This window comes from Panthera pardus, unplaced genomic scaffold (assembly GCF_024362965.1).
Source record: "Panthera pardus isolate Hobbes unplaced genomic scaffold, ASM2436296v1 HiC_scaffold_10, whole genome shotgun sequence".
NCBI lineage: Eukaryota > Metazoa > Chordata > Mammalia > Carnivora > Felidae > Panthera > Panthera pardus.
The window spans coordinates 24,382,423-24,401,083 of record NW_026526655.1 but is presented as its reverse complement, the minus strand read 5'-3'; the positions used below and the strand labels follow the sequence as shown (position 1 = coordinate 24,401,083).

Sequence of the window (18,661 nt, the reverse complement as noted above, 5' to 3'; positions counted from 1 at the left end):
AAAAGGAGGTGAAATAAAATATCCAATGGCCTTCCCTCCACCGCAGGAGCCATTGAGGAGCCATGGCTCTGCACTTCCCCTATGGCTGTGGCCTCAAGGAGTGCCAGAAGGTAACCAAGAACATGAGCAAGATTAGGCACAGCCTCCACTGTGGGCACCTTACCAAGCATACCAAGTTCGTGGGGGACATGATCCAAGAGGTGTGTGGCTTCACCCCCCACGAGCAGGAGAGCTATGGAGCTGCTCAAAGTCTCCAAGGACAAGTTCACTCTCAAGTTCATCAAGAAAAGGGTGGGGACACATCCACACCAAGAGGAAGAGAGAGGAGCTGAGCAACATCCTTGCAGCCATGTGGAAAGCAGCAGCCAAGAAGGACTGAGCCCCTCCCCTCTCTATGTAATAAAGCCTTTTTGGAAAAAATAAAAAATCCAATGGCCTTAATGTTTACACTTATTAAGAAATACAAATAGAGGGGCACCTGGGTAGCTCAGTCCATTAAGCATCTGACTTCAGCTCAGGTCATGATCTCATGGTCTGAGTCAGGCTCTATGCTGTCAGCTCAGAGGCTGGAGCCTGCTTGCAATTCTGTGTCGCCGTCTCTCTCTGCCCCTCCCCTGCTCATGCGTGCTCGCTCGCTCTCGCTCTCTCTCTCTCTCTGTCTCTCAACAATAAATAAATGTTAAAAAATTAAAAGAAAAAAGAAATACAAATAGAAGTGTATTATTAACAAAGCTATTTTAGACCATAATTTTCAACGTGTTTCCCCAATGTGTAACCTTAAAAAAGTAACACACAATTTTATGTTTCTGTGTAATTCACTGCTATTTGCTATTTGCTCTTCAGTTACTTTTAATATGATTAAATAGTAAGTAACCAGGATCATGCCGCTGTACAACTTGTGTACCCAACTATGAATCCTAGGCTATCTCTAATCATTTAATGGGTGCTCTCTCTACATACAATACTATTGGAGATGTCCCCTCATGAGTATTAAATAATTTGGCTTCTATAAATATAGCCTTAAATTTTATAATTTAAAGGCAAAATTAGACTTCACTATTTCTAAATGTCACCAATAATAATAATTAGCAGTTACATTAACTTACTGAGAATTAGTTGATAAGGATCCAATTAGATTTTTAAATCATCATTGCAAATTATTGAGCTGTATTTTCAAGAAACACATTTTACATCATTAACAACCCATAGCAGTTTGAAGGGCAACATTTTTTTAAAGAATGACCTCTGAGAGACCTACTTTTAGTTAGTCTGTTCACTGAAGAATAACTCCTGTAATTAATGTGCCTCATCTCTTTCCTGAGATATTCAGATGGGCAGTGAGAAAGAGAATGATGGCTATAAACACCATGATCATCTCCAAACCTAAGAATGCACTACTGTCCTCATATATTACACAGCATTGATTATGTGGTAGAAAAGTTAGTTATAACACATGTGCACCTAATGTTATAGTATAAAGAGTTAGATTCTGTATATTCTTAAAGCATAATATTTTATAAACTTTATACTGCAGGAGATAAATGGCATCACTTGTTGATAAGCAGGCTTCATATAATTAACATTTTCTAAAATACTTTATAAAATTCCACCAATTGGAATTTTCATGCTGGGTATTGTTATTCAAGCTCCAGTTTGCATCCATTACCAGTGTATAAATTCATGTGGAAGCTATATGAAGTCAAGTAAAGCTTTCTTTTTACCTTCCCGTTAAATGTAGAACATTTTTTCCTATATATGTATGTATGTATGTGTATATATACATTTTTTAACTTGAGGAGACACTGAGGTAAATTTAACAATTCTCACTCCTGCTAGAAATTATATATGATTTCTGAAAAGGCTAACATGTTCAACCACTTGTGTTTTTATAGAAAAATGTATCTACACATTTTAAAACTGGCAAACTACAAAATGTTGTAAATTGTGTCTCTTCTTAATACACATTTCAGACTATTTATTCTTCAGTTCACACACCAGGCCCTCAACAAGAAAAACTGACCTAAGAAAGAAAAAAAAAAAAGTCCTTGACAGAAATCCTTTCCTAGAAGAATTCTGATCCACATACAAAATTACTGGCAATGAAGAACACATATATATCTTGGAATGTTAGAAAATATCATTTATTATTTCCCGGTTCTATAGTAAGTCAACAGGAAGACACAAATATTCAAGATGACAAATCAAACCCATTGAAATCCCTGTACTCTGGAGTGATGAATGAATTATATGGGATGCTAGTATGCATTCTAAACTCAAAGCCTGTGTTTCCTGATGATTTTGTCATGCGCTCTACCAGAGTCATTACATGAAAGAGGAATGCCCAAAGAGATACTTTAAATTTGAGAATTATTTTTCTCTGCTCAGCCGTTAAACAACCTCTCAGAAAACCGATAATTCACAAAGTGAAATTAAGCAAGGTGACTCAATTAGGTAGTTTTATGTTCCAGTTCCTGTACATGCTTTAAAAATGCATGTTAAAAATCATTTTACGTCTTAGTAGTCAGCAAGAGAATAGCCAATCCACAATGGAATTTCGTGGTGTGGATTCATGGTAATGTAATCTGAATTGTGCCTTCTGGAGTTCCAGGGATCACTGACAGTTAAATCACAGTGGCTATGATGAATTCTGAAATCTCATGACTTCATGAATACAAATGTGATTTCATGTGACCGACAGGTCTTTGAATTTGAGAGGTACTAGAAAAAGAGATATAATCAAATGACAATATTTTATCCCTAAAGTTCGTATATGATGCTTACAGGAACTACAGAGTTCCTTTCACACTTCACAATACTGGGGATTGAGAAAAAGTTATCTTTTCTTCTCTCACTATATATTTGGAATATCTACCAGAAGGATTATAGGAGAAGATAAAGATGCTCCTGGCACAAAATCTTGGGGGCTGTAGGAGTGTGGATGGAGAGTCTGTGGAAAAAATAACCACACTATTTTTATAACTTGGAATCAATGGAGCCAAGGGACCTTACCCATATACATATACACATAGACACATTGACCTTATGAAACTTTACATTCTCAAAGGGAATTCTAAATCTTTGTCTTGTGGTAGTGCCAAGGCTAGTTTTAAAAATTAAAACATGTCCTATCTTAATTTGCCAGAATTAACTCTTTTTGTAATCTCATTATGGATACAGGACCAAAACACCAAGGTCTACACACTTCTGCTATGTCGATAATTCCTATTACAACCAAGAAAATAAATGTAAAATGTGTGCAGCTAATTGTAATCCACTTGTTGGAGAAACAAAAAAAAATTAAAAATATCAAGAATTGTAATGCTTTAGATTTTCCATCTTCTATCCATTTTCAGAAGACAACATTCAAGAGGAAAAACTGATACAAACTCCAGACTTTTCCACTTAGTAGAAGCGTATTTATCAAATAACTGAAATAACCTGCTATTTATTTATTCATATTTCTTGTAGGAAAGAGACAATGTTGTTTCTAAGTCTCACAAGACACAAAAATCAAAAGCAAAAACAAAAATAAAACAAAAAACCAAAAATCTAAGACCTTACGATTTGAAATCATGGAATGACCAGAGCAAACTATGAACAATATAATGTTGATGATCCTCCTGGCACCTTCTTGTTTTCAGGTACCATCTACTAGTGTTCTACCTGATCCCAGTGTTGGTGGGATAGTGGTTAGCATAGCTGCCTTCCACCTAATCCCTGAATGAAAACTTCCCTTTCTGGATGACCCATTACCACCAAAGATCCCTGATCTCCATATACATATGTATGTATATATACATATGTGTACACACACACACACACACACACATTTTTTTGTTTGTTTGTTTGTTTGTTTTTTGGTCTTTTTTTTACTCTTGGGCAACACTTACATAGGCAAGGGAAATTTTGCAGTATCAGCATCTGTTTATGTCAAATACACAACAATGTTGCCTTTCTCTGGGATTCTAAATTGGTAATATCAAAAAACCTCCTTCTTTGAATCTAGAAAAGCTAATATAAATTCCTAATAATATTTCCATTATGGGAAAATGTAATAAATAAATGAAGGACATAATTATAAGAAATCTATACTTGTAAGAATGATAACATGCTTAAAACTAATAATAAAAGATTTATTAAGCACATACTCAATTCTAGGCTCTAGACAAAATGTCCATACATTTCCTCATTTACTCACATTTACCCCTAGGACAGATATTAATATTATTTAGACAAGAAAACATAGTCTTAAAAGTCCACCTGGCTCAAGCTCCAGAGCTAGGCTTTGATCTTGTGCCTCTCTGATCCCAAAGTTACAGCTCCTAGCAACTACACTGCACAACTATGAATTTATGTTTAAATATACTAGAAAAAGAAAAAAATAATTCTCTGTTGGTACGTTCCAGAAAGTTCCCAGATATGTTAGGGCCTAGAAATGATTTTCTCTTGAGAATCTTGCTCAATGAATAGGAAATTCAATACATAGCTCAAGACAACAAAGTAATTATAATCATAAAAGCAGGGAGAAGATGTGCCATAAAAATTTGTCAATCATTGTATATAATATAGAGAAGCCCAGAAATTGATGAATAAATTAGTACACATAATCTCTAGAAAGGGTTACTACTCAACACTAGCAGCAATATAAACAGACCATGGTAGATTAAAAAAAAAAAAAAAAAAAAAATGCAGAAAAAGCAATCACTAAGACCTTAAAAACAAACTGAATCAGTTCATTTAGAAATTAAAGAGTTTATATCAGTTATAAATCATATATTGAAAGAAATAAATATAACATCATTCTATAAATAAAATTTTCAAAGCCACATTATCTCCAAGGAGCCATAGCTGACATCCACCAAATATGATAAGAAAATATATTACGGCAATTAAAAGATTCACCCAGCTTACATTGATAGGGGAATCTATCTCCAGGAGAAATGCACTAATACTGCCTCAAGAGAAAAAAAAAGAATGAATAAAAGAAATAGCTACTAAGTAGCAATGTGACCTTGTGTCAACCACTCAGATTTTCATTTCTCTCTGGGCCTCCTTTCCTCTACATCTTATTCAAGTTTTAAATACCACAGTTTTATAGAATATTATTTGCTTTTTTTGACACATAGGGAGAAAATGTGTAAGTGAATTTTATCTATTCAGCTCAGATAAGAATAAAAGTTAACGCCGACTCAAGAAGAGTCATACTATATTTGTTAAAGTAATAATGCCACAAACATAGTTGGAATGGCCAAACCTTTCTCAAACAAAAGAGGCTTTAACCCATTAAGACTTAAAATAGACAATCTAAATGTCTCATCATTAATGACAGTAGGCAAAGAATAGACACATGCAAAACACCAGAGATAAGAGTAGGTTGGAGGTCATTTAAATCAGAGGTTATAAGTACAAGCATTAGAATAAGGCTAGAGATCCCAGGTTCCTGTAAAAACTAGAGACCAGATGTGAAGAAAATCATATGATCTCATGGTAAGATTAACTGTTAACAATAAGGAGATCTATAGAAACCAAGCAAAGAGCAGAAGATTTATCATTGTTGGGCAGTCTGCTGGAGTATTACTCAAGCTCCCTGGACAGCATTTCCCTTACTTCAGCTACTTTCATTGTTTGAGGATTACAAATCAAAGGTAATATTATTATCATATAGTAGTTTATACAAGAATTTTTAAATTCTAAGATCTGTGATAACTAGTATTCTGTTCTCTATTATATTATAAATAGAAGGTTCTCAGAGATGATAAACCTTTTAATCTGGGTTCTTTATATACTCTAAATTCTGATATACAGAACACTTAAGAAAACCAGGGAAGTTGGTCAAAAGTAAGATTTTAGGAGAAACTCATCCTCTCTAAGTGTGACCCCTCCTGCTAAAAAGTCCAAAGTATTCCCTATTGTCCACACCATAGAATAATGTTCAAATGCCTGTGAAGGTCACAAAGGCTCACTAAAATCTGGTTGGTGTCTACCTGTTAGGCCCGATTCTCTAGCCAATTCTGCCTTGCCCTTCGTGTCTTAGAAATACCATACTATGTATAGTCTTGGGCCCATTAACATTCTATTTCTTGCCTCCATGCCTTTTCTTCTGTAGTTCTTACTTAAAAATGTCATCTTCCTCTTCATCTGATTATTTTATTTATCCTTTAAAACTTACTTAAAATATCAACTTCTTCAGGAAGTAACCTTGGTATTTTACCACCATGATTCCCTGGTTTATTAGTGAACCAACCTTTTCGCTAATTCTGCTTATACAATATTCTAGGCATAAACTTAGCACTATACTCCATATCATTTTATGAATACCTATTTGCCCCCTTTAGAGTTTTATGTCTATGAGGCCAACACTAAAGTGACTGCTATATTCTTCTAGAATAGAGTTCACAATTCAGAAAGCACCCAACAGGTAAATTTAATACACTTAAAGTCTACTTGAACGTATACAAGGACCAATAAGGTGTCGCATGGTGTACTGGGGGAAAATGGGTTTTGGAGCCAGATTTAGGTTCTACTGCTAACTCTATTACTTACTTATATAAACTTTGGTACATGTGTAACCATTTTCAGCTGTTTTCACACCCATAAATATAGGAGAAAACTTCCACTACCACTGGGTTGTAAGATGTTACATCAAAAGCAACTGGCAAAATGTCTAGTGAACAAATCTTATTGATCACGTCCTTTCAGCTGTAAGCTCCTAGAAGATAAGGGATGGTGACTTGTAATTTTTTAACATATTCAACAGTTACCAAGCACAGTGTGTGTAATATGTGTACCTGATATATTTTTTGAATGAATAAACACATATATAAAATAATTAGTAAATTGTGTTTCTATAATTTCAAGCTCTTAAAAAACATTTTCTAACTAGTATTGACTAGAAAAAATGTTAAATAGTTCTTAGTAAAATTAATTATGACATAGTTGAAAGAAAGCCTTAAAGTTATGAAATAAATGAAACACCTTATTGCTTAACATAGGCTTTCCCAGAAACTCCTCACGTGGACTTCTATTCCTTATCCTATGTTAAGACGCTTATTATTATATAACGGCAAAACCAAAAGGGCTGTAGGTTCGTAGACCTGTTCATTAAAAAATATATAACTGGAAGATACCACCTACAAGCCCTCTTATTCTGTTTTGCTTCACTGTGCCTCACAGCTATTGTGATGCTATAAATTGAGGGTGTGTGGCAACCCTGTGCTGCACAAATCTGTTGGTGCCATTTGTCCAAAAGCGTTTACTCATTTCATGACTCGGTGTCACATTTTGGTAATTCTCACAATATTTTAAACTTTTTCATTATCATTATACTTGTTATGGCCATCTGTGATCAATGATTACAATTTGCTGAAAACTCAGATGATGGTTAGAATTTTTTAGAAATAAAGTATTTTAATTAAATATGTATTTTTTAAAGACATAATGCTATTGTACATTTAATGGGTTACAGTATACTATAAGCATAACTTTTATATGCACTGGGAAACTAACAAAATCATTTGATTCACTTTACTGGGATATCCTCTTGATGGCAATGGTCTGGAACCAAACCCACATTCTCTCTGAGGTGCCTGTAACTTCAACATCTTGGGTATTTTCTCCCTCAGTCTTTGTCCATTTACATACATGATTTTACTATCCTGGAGTTCCATTTATTTTTTTCATATCAAATTTATATTCTATATTTATGTGCAATTTTCTCAAAAATTTTATCTTAAAGGCTACAAAATACTACATTAAGGTGATATACCATATTATTCAGTCATTTCCCTGTCAGCAGATATTTCATAAGTAATAATGCAATGAATATAAAGTATTCATTATGAACCACCTTTCTATGGAGGACAAAAATTCCTGCCTTCTGTTCCATGTAATTTTCTTTAGGAAAGAGAGAATGTTAGCCATAGTTTTGCTAACACTTAATGCACTTCTGCTGTACACTTCTTTGCTGTTTTAAAAAGCAGAATATAATTCAATGTGGAATTAAGATTACTTATTAACCACCCTATAACTGCTTCAATCATTTTTGTCATGTTTTAAATCACATTTAAACAACAAAAATTAAAAACATACAATGATTTTCTTACAGGATGCAATTGTGAAACTTTTCTGGAAATAGCATATTTTGGCAAGCCAACTAATCAAATAGACATTTTACATTTAGTATACTTAAAAATTTACAAGTCATAGATAGTATTGTAAAAAAAAAAAAAATGGAATGGCTACATTTAATGAATTCTTCCTCTATTGCAAGTGTCTTATATTGACTACTACCAATGCTTACCTGGTCTTGCAAGGCAGTTAACATCCCCGTATCATACATAATACATGAAGTTCAATCCTCTCCAAAATAAATACAAATAAATATATATTAAAAATGAAGAGAAAAATCATTTACAGTTATGATCATCCACATACAAAAATCCTAGATATTAAATAAGAAAACTATTAGAACTAATACAATTTTTCAGTATATTTGCCAGAAAAAATATAAATATGCAAAAATCAATAGATTTCCATTTCCAAAGTAACAAATAAAAATCATATTCATAATAATATAGTCACAGACTTCCCAGCAATAAGCTGGAAAGGAGAAAAACTCATACAAATAAATCTATAAAGTTTACTGAATGAATAGAAGCAGACCTGAATAAACAGAACATCCAACTTCTAAATACAATATTGTAAACATGTCAGTTATCCTCCTGTCTAATCTGAACATTTAATGTATTTGCCATCAAAATTGTAATTTTGGTGAGGTGGTAGTTTTGAGAGGAGATAAAATTTGGGGGATTGATAGTACCATCAAACCAGAAAAACAACTGCACAAGAACAGTCATTAAATTTTTGAAAAGTTAAACATGATGATACTGATTCCAAAACAGACACATAGGATAAAGAAGCAGGAGAGAGAATCCAGAAACAGATTTGTGTATATGCGAGAATTAAACATGTTAACTGCAGCATTTCAAATCACTGGGAAATGGTGGAATCTGCAAAAAATTCTGTTATAAACACTCAATGTCTATTTGATAATCAGAGAAATCACCTAACAAACCCAGGGTCAAATAGCTAGAAAGTAAGTAGACACAAGATTTGAAATGTAAAGAATATACTTCCAGTACTGTCCTTTGTTATTTCTCGAAGTCGGCCTTAGCTACCTTACACAAGTTCTTGCTGAAATAGGGGGTTCATTTTTTCAGATGAGTAAAATGAAGCCAGAATAGGTAAAAGACTACCTAAAGGTTACCCTAGTGGTGGTGATGCTAGAACGACATCTTGAATTCCTAGCTCATCCACACTCAATTAAATATTTGGCCTCACTTCTAAATTTGCCATGTGTTTCTAGCTCTAATATCCAGAGTTTTCCATTACTTGATCTTTTTTTGAGAATTCCAGCTATGATCTGGATAAAAATGTGCCATCCTCAAAAACTGTAAGGCATTTACGGGTAGTGAGTTCATGGATTTTAAGATCGTTCCCTTCAAAATACTTCCCATTTAGATCACTAGGGTATGAACTTTTGCTTCAGTCCTTTAATTTAAAATTGTTCTCCACTATATATGCACTATTTCTTAGAGCATAAAATGCACTATTTCTTAGAGCATAAACCTTGCACAATATTGGTCACTTATGATTGTGAAGTAAACAATAACGTGATGTAGGAGGAGAATGTTTTTTGTCTTAATGAGAATAATCAGGAAAGGTGCCTTTTTTTTTTCTTTTTAGAAAAGGCCTTCTTGAGCAGCTGATATTACAGTTTATTCTAACAAGATTCAGATAGCCATTCCAAGATCTGAAGAAAGAAGGTTCAGGAATATAAATAAATATGCAACTATAAAAGCCCTGGGATTAATAAAGAATAAGGTTATTTCAAATTTGAAGGACAAAAAAAAAAGTTAGTATAATAGTGTGGTGAACTTCCCATAGGGAGATGCACGAGAATACCATACTATCAGAGAGGTAGTTAAGGACTGGATCATCTGGTGCCGTGTAGATTATGACAATGAGTTTGCAACTTATATAAAATTCCAAGGGAAATCAGAGAGGATCCATGCGAGCCATAATTAAGAGAAATATAATGACAACGCCACTTCTAACTTCTCCAAAGACAAGAGGGTATCCTATGGTAGACAGGTTAGATGAAAACCTAGCTTATCCTTCATTTTCAAGAAGAGACTCAGCAGACTTAGGCTTCATGTACTTCACCAGCTTTCTAAATTCTGGCAGTTTTACATTCGAGTAAATATGGTGTAAAGTTAGCCAAACCTGAAGTACAAATATTGAATGGAACTGAGAAATAATATGTCTAAACCACATGTCTCTAACTAACCTATTTAAAGAGTCATTATGAGTTAATAGGAGAAAATAGCTTGATCAATTGTTTCATTGGGAAAGGAAGTCAATACAAAAGAAAGTGAACTAATTGGTATCAAATTTTTCAAAAGGTAAAATAGTAGATTCCACCTGAAGTTTCTAGATATTTCCTCTAATTTTTTCTTCAAAGATCTACTCTTTATCCTTTTAAAATCTGGGACTTAGTAAGATAATGAAGACTATTAATTACATTTCCCTAGAAACATTGTCAAGATATCCCCTGTTTTTTCATTACTGGCTATTCTTTATACCAAATAAAATGTTTCCATAAACATTATCTTTGAATTTCCTTAAAAATCATTGTGTCCCTCATGAACACCCTGCCTCTCATTTGTATACATTTAATCCAATTTTTAAAGAAGGAATAAAAACAATAAGCACTATACAAAGGTTGAAGAGTTCTAAAATAAGAAAATATACGAAAATTTTAATACGCAATCCAGTAATGAGCCAATATAAGTAAAAGCTAATTTTCTGTCACTTAACATAGTTCACTAACAATCCAACGCTTCAGAAAACGCATGTGCACACACACACACACGCACACACACACATTTTCAACACGTATGTATGCGTTCCACAATGTTTATGCTGGTTGCAAATATTTATTTCTTCCACATTGGCTTTTAGACTGCCAAAAATCTTACACTGTGTCTTAATTATTTTCATATGCTTATCTGAGATCTTTTAATTTTTTTTTACATTTATTTATTTTTGAGAGACAGAGCACAAGTCGGGGGGAGGAGCAGAGACAGAATGAGACACAGAATCCAAAGCAGGCTCTAGGCTCTGTGCTGTCAGCACAGAGCCTGAAGCAGGGCTCGAACTCACAACCCATGAGATCATGACCTGAACCAAAGCCAGACGCTTAACCGACTGAGCCACCCAGATGCCCCTTATCTGAGGTCTTTCAAACAAAAAGTGTTTCAGAAATTGTTATTAAATTGAATAAAATCACACTATTATTTGCCATGAAGCAGAATTCAATATCACATAGAATCTGGTAGTAAGCTGTCTTGTTTCAAACCAAAATCCAGTAGCTTAAGAGGTACTAGTAACTGAATTATTCTAAAGACTCCATCATGAGAAAGTTTAATTTAAAGTATGTCCCCTTTATCATGATCTCTAAGATAATATTATTGTGATGTTATGGTTTGCAGGCACACTTATAAGGCATACTTGATGCAATAATATTTACTAACAATTTTAATGCATGTGTCAAGATTAAATCTTTCTTCCTGTTGTTTTGTGTATGAACAAAAGAGTTGACTTCTAAGGGAGAAGACAGGATGAGATATGGATATAAACTGATTACTGTAATATATCACAAATAAATGCCAATATCATTAAAAAACTAAACTGTTTCTAAACAACTATTAAAAGATTAATTTTGAGCTTACATTGCTAATCATACAAGATGTTACAGTGTGCCACTTGTTGTTGTTGTTGTTGTTGTTGTTGTTGTTGTTAGCAGAAAGCAAAACAACAAATGAATTAACTATATCTGGTCATGTGTATAATCCTCCTTCAGCTGATCCTCAGTGCATTGTACCATAGTGCGAATATGGCTCTTTCTGCCTCTTCTCTGTAACATATAAAAGGTATTAACTTGCACTTAAAAAAAGAAATAATGAAAGAAAGAAAAAGCAGCTTCTGTTTATACATAAACACCAGGCACGGAGATTCTACACTGCATCCTAGGAGAAACCAGGGAGCCAAAATAATGAGCTTACAACTTCAGAAATCTGTGTCTATGATTCCATTATTTGAAAGCAGTTACTAAGTAATCTCTTACATGATACTAGCATATTTTCCTTTCTAACATGTGCTACTTTGTTTTATCCACATCAGAACTGTGCCTTTATTTTAATTGCTATTAAGCCCTTTGTTCGAGGTTTTATAGCTTCATCTTCTGATACTCCCAGATTCCCTTTCTTTTTGGGTTTTGTCGTATGTGGTTACTGAGGTTACATTCACTTTTCCTCTTTTATGTTTAGCCTCATTGCCTCAAACTTTTCTTCCCACTGAATGCATATGAGGTCATTTATCTATTCATATTTCTATTCAATCTAAGTGAGGATTTTGTATGTGTGTGTGTGTGTGTGTGTGTGTGTGTGTGTGTGTGTGTGTTTTGCTTGTTTGTAGGGTTTTTTGCTTTTAAAAAGAGAGTGTGGTTTCTCTCATTTTTCTCTAACTCATCAAAACATCCAGATTTCTTTTTTCTAGTGCTCAATTCTTTATTACCAGATAGCACAGAGCATTACCACTATCTATTACCTTGATAGAGATTTACTCACCAATTTATTCTGTATTAGAAATACACTGCCAGTGTTACGAAATCAGATATGCAACAATCGTCTAAAGTGCCACTAGCAAAATTATTTTATGGCCAATGATAAGTATCAGCCAACTTCTGAAATTTTGATGGTGGGGAGAGGTACAAAATATATCACACACAAACCACTTTTGGTAATCTGTACTGAAAAAAAATAATTTCTATACTATCTATTGAAAGAAAAAGCTAATTAAACCAAATATGCATTTTTGTTGAAATAAGACTATATTTAGGTATACACAGCTTTTCCCAATGAGATGATGAGGACGAATACCACCCCAAGTAACACTTGTTATTATGTATTTTCCAAACTGGTTTTAAAATATCTCATACTATTGTTATTATTGCTTTTATTTTAATTATCATAATTTGTGTCATTTGCATCATGATATTTATTTACCTAAGCCTTTTGTAGACCATCTTCACAGTGCATTAACGCTGGCACTATTCCCAGTGCATTAACTTTTGGCCCTCAAGAGCAAAAGGTATCAAATTCTGTCCACTGATCCATGACCAACATGAAAGCGGCATTCCAGGTATAAATATTCTCATACAGGTATACGCTTTGGGTGAATACCCCCATCGTCAAAAATTTTGTAATTACAATAATTCATAATTATAGCTATTAATTTGTAATACATCCATAATAGACAGTTAACTATAGATTTGGGATATGTGTTTTGTTTGTAAATGTTAAAATACCCACCTCTTTTTCTCTCATTTAAGTAATTATTAGAATGAGAATTAGTTATGGGAATAAACTTGCCTATACTCTACTTAAAAGGAACATAAGTTTTTTTGTTTCCAATTGGCACTTAAATATCTCTGGTTACAAATTACGTGGGATGCACCTCAGAGGTGATCAGGATGTACTAGTGTATGGCTCATGAGTCTGACAACTACTGATCTATAGTTTCCTTTCAAACCAAACAGAAGTCAGGGGAGCAATGGTAATAATGATCTAAATGGTAACAATGGTGAAAGCCTGGCTACTTCAAACAAAATCCTTGTGGTGGGCAGTATAATGACTCCCAGAGATGTCTATTGCCCTAATCCCTGGAAGCTGTTAATATGGTAAACTTACATGGTAAAGGGGATTTTGCAGATATGACAAATTTAAGGTGCTTGAGATGGGAGACTATAATGAATTATCTGGATGGGCCCAATTATCAAAAGGATAGTCTTAGGGAAAAAGGCAGGAAGCTCAGAGTTCGAGAGGATGTATGAAAAAGGAAGCAAAGGTTGGAGTGATGAGATTGTTGGCTGAGGGCCATAAATTAAGGGATGTAGAGAACAGAAGTTGCAGACGACTAACCTGCTTCTTCTCCAGAGCTTCCAGGAGGAATGCAATGCTGCTGTTGACACCTTTGCCTAGTGAAACCCATTTTGGATTTCTGACTTCCAGAACTCTAAGACAGTAAGTCTGTTGTTGTTTTAAGTCACTAAATTTATGGTAATTTGTTGCTGTAGCAATTACAACAGTCCTGACACAGTTAAGGCATCTTAGTACACACTGAATACATATGTCTCCTGAAGCATCTGACTTACTGCCTAAAAAGAACTTAGGTGACAGTGACTCAAACATAGTGCTAATTCAAAAAGATGTCAGCCAAGAAAAAAGAAGCAAGACAACATAAAGATCTTGGGACAAATATTATATAAGTATTTGTCTTGTACAGATGGAAATTTAATTGACCACTTCCTTTACCATAACAGAACTATCCATTTTGATCCATTTGTTTTTTTTTTTCTTTCTGTCTTCCTCTACCATATAAAAAAGGAAAAAAGAAAGTAATAAATGAAATTACATGAAAATTTAGGCAGTTTAGAAGAGAAAGTGGATAAATAAAGAATAAAAATAATTGATATTATTTTCTTTAAGAATAAAGCTTATCAGTGTTAGTTACATTAACTTTATCTGCTTAGTAATTTTGATATAATTACGGTAAGTCTCTGGATTGTGAGTAACTTGTTCTGTGAGTATTCCACAAGACTAGCAACCATTTCTAATAAATTTTGACTTGATAAAGGAGCAATGTCTTGCAATACAAGTAGTACATAATGCTGAACGTCACACGATCATAACTGAGCCAATGGTTCTTCTCTCTCTCTCTCTGTAGGATTGTGGGTGATCATCTCCCATGCTCCGATGCTCGGTGTCAGGCCACAGTGTTTGGCAGAAATCAGTGATTTTTTCAGAACACTGGAAGGTGCCCACAACGGGAACTAGTGTATTTTTTGTCACCTCAAAGCACCTCTGGACAGTCCTTTGCTTTTCCATACAAAGTAAGCGTAGGAATGCTTTCCTCCATTCTAGGTCAGGCTGCCTGCAGATATAGACCCTTTCCTCTGCTGCCTTACTGCCAGTTACATTCAATACAGTGTAAGACAAGAGTTTATTAATACTGCACTGTCGTCAATATTCACGCAAGCATATACAATGGCCCCCATGCAGAAAAATTTTGAAAAGAAAGGTGGCAAGAAGATGATTACAATGGAAGTTAAGCAGGAAATCATTGAGAAGTACACCCAAAGTATGCGAGAGGCCAAAATTGCAAGATTTTATAAGTCTACATCTGCATCTCATCTGCAGAGGAGGAGGAGAAAAGGTGGAGGAATCCCTCACTTCAAATGAGATTAGGGAGATGTGTAAAATGTGGGAAACAGTGCAAAATTTTGTAGAATAGCACCACCTGAACAAGGCTGTAGAAGCCTGAGAGATGAATCTGTTTAACAATAATGCAATGTCCCATTTCCATGAAATCCTCAAAAGAAGGCAAAAACAAGTGTCACTGGATAGGTCCTTGTTCAAGTTTCACAAAAAGAAAAAGATTCCATTGAGCCAACAGATAGCAGTGATTCCTTTAGTGATAGTGATAGTACTCTTACACAATAACCCTCCTCTCTCTTGTCTTCCTCATACAAGGCACAAAGGTTTTCAAAGGTAAGTGCAGGTTAATTTATTTTTCTTTATATTTTGTACTTTTTTCATTATTTTGTATTATATTACAGTATTGTAATCATTTTTATATGACTATTTTGGGGTTGTGGAACAAATCATCTGAGTTTCCATTATTTCTTATGTGGAAATTTGCTTTGATATACAAGTGCTTTGAATTACAAGCATGTTTCTGGAATGAAACTTGGAATGCTTGCAAACAAGGTTATAGTGTATATGTATTCCCACAGTGATTATCACTTCTACAGAAAACTATATCTATTTAATGAAAATGATTATTTCCAATTTTTCAGATAAAGATCAATCTCACAGTTACATTCTTCCATTTTAACAAGTATGGATTCTTCTACTTTAGTTCTAAATTATATTTTTCACTATATAATCATTCAGCTGAAACTAAAGCACTAGCACAGAAAGTGTTCCCCAAATAGTAGGATACATAACACACTTTTTCACTTATAAAATAGCACATTATATTCCTGTTACAGTTCTCTCCAGGAATTCTTAATTAAATCAAGAGATATTTTAAAAAGAGAAAATGTTGTTATACATTATGTAATTTACTGGCTGCACATAATTTATATAATACAATGTATTTAATAAACAAACCTGTTTTTTATACATTAAGGGAAACAACTGAGGAGACATTGTGGTTGCTGCATGGTCTCCATATATTGACTGACCTACAGAGATGGTGAAATGATCTTTCCCATATGATACTAGATAAATACTCAAAGGCACCATAAAACACTTCCAAATGCTGAGGGAATGTTATTAGACTGAGGTCTGTTTCCTCGTAGACTAACAGAAAAACAGATGGACTTGAATACTTAATATTACACAGTTTTATAATTAATATTCATATTTAAAATATGAGTAAGAAATATAAATGAATGGTAGTCGCCCTATAGCCTATGTTTCCATTATGCTAAGCAAAGGCAGTTTTATTGTTTTGATGAAATTATCAGATAATACATTAAAAGTTTGTGAATCAACTAACAAATATTAAGTGCAGTGATTACTATATCCAAGGCACTCTGATATGCAGTAGAAAGTCAAGAATTAAGAATATTTTAAATAAAAGAGAATAAGAGAAGGATTGACCCTTTTTATTTGATAGTCCAGTTGTTGAGAAGACTATGAATAAATATCTATCAATACAATTGTTCAGGACTATGATAAATAGTCTGTATATGAATAAAGCACTGATTTTCTATAATGAAGCTGGAGAATATTTTAAAGGAAAGTTGATATTTGAGCTGTGTTTACAACAGTATAAAAAATTCCATCTCATAATGTTAAAAAACATAACCAACTACTTTGTTACACCCTGATATTAAATAGAATTAAATGATTTAAAATATCTCCCAGTGGAATTACCTGCATTGATATAAACATGACCTAGTCCTAGATATTACCTTCAGCTCATATCACCCATCATCATATATTTTCGTGAAATACAAAATAAATTACATAGTGATAAGTACAGTGGAAATTAAAAGAGTAGCTCTTTTTTTCTTTTCATTAGTTAATAAATTTTAACTTAGTATTAAAATTAACACATACCCTGTTTATCTCTCATAGTTTTATTTTTAAAAACCAAACTGTACCATATAAAGAAGTTAAAGCAAAACTAGAAATCACATATTTAAGAAATGTCACAAGTTCACCAAAAATCATTAACTCCAGTACGTGAAGCAATTCCCCAATATTTTCCAATGTTTAAGTACAGCTGAACTTCAACCATGCAGTAAAATACTATACTTTAGACTTAAGCATACATTCCTTCCATTTCTGTCTAGTTGCTACAGGGCACAGCTATTCATATCTACAAAGCCTGTTGGCTTTACATGTGAGGGGAGAATGGGTTGAAATGAAGGTTGCATCACAAGTGAAAGCATGAAGCACAATAGAATAGAACAAGAGAACGATTGTCTGAGGCACCTCTTTCGTACATTGCATGGATTGTGAGTGTCCAGTTCTTTTGCAGATATTTATCAGGGGCAGTTAACTACCACTCTTTTTGTTGTAGAAAATAAATGGATAGGGGTGGGGAAAGATGTCATGAGTAGGGCAGAAAGTTATGTGTGGAATGAAGGGGGAGGATGATGGGAGGGAATAACTTACCAAGGTTCTTTAAATCATGCAAGCTTAATGACCTTGCGCATTTTATTCACGCATACACTTTCCAACCTCCAGAGAGACTTAAAGACTTGTGACAATGTCAGAGTCTTCTGAAAAGATTAAAGTATAATGTCTCTTAAACTCAAAAATTTTAAACATGTAAAAGCAAAATCTAAGTCTTTTGATTCCTTTGTACAGGAAAGGTAGAAAGAATAGTATAATTTTTGCTTTCAAAATTACAAATGTTTTACACACCACCATATGAATCCAAATATGTGAGTTTCACCAAGACTGTGAATAAATTTAGTTTTCCTGGTCAATATATAAGTCAGTGAAATTTAACAGTGGCTCAAGGCATCTTTATAGGACTGCATGGGAGGATGTTACTGGGAAAACGAATATTTAATTGCAGAGAGCAGCTAGAATTTGTTATCATTTTAACACAGTCAGACTTCTATGTGTACAAATACACTTTAACATGTGTACACATACCAACACATATAAAGTTTATAACCAATGTTTGAAACTGTGTCTTAGTATATAAACTACTTTAAGTTTACAGACATTTGAGTAATTAATTCCTTTCTATAAGATATGTCTACATACTAGAAATATTAAAATAGGCAAAAGATTAAAAATTATTTTTAAAAGCTAAATATTTCCGGAAAAATAATAACTGTTTATATTCAAGAAAATGTAAAAGCTAGTGTTAACTAACTTGGTTTTCAAAACTACATAATGTTTAATAGAAAATTTTAGTTCTCCACCATGTTTGTTGAGTTATTAAAACAACAGATTCTAGATGAGAAAATAGTACGCTAGAATTCTAGCTTTGACAGTATTTGTGTAAC

The 18,661-nt window shown here is 33.6% G+C and overlaps 1 protein-coding gene and 1 pseudogene across 6 annotated transcripts in view; one reads left to right on the top strand and one right to left on the bottom strand.

Moving 5' to 3' along the window:
* ERBB4 (erb-b2 receptor tyrosine kinase 4) overlaps positions 1 to 18,661 on the bottom strand; it is a 1,139,239-nt gene that overhangs the window by 1,039,382 nt on the left and 81,196 nt on the right. The gene's annotated exons all lie outside the window — the stretch shown is intronic.
* Positions 63 to 421, top strand: LOC128777756 (60S ribosomal protein L36-like; annotated as a pseudogene).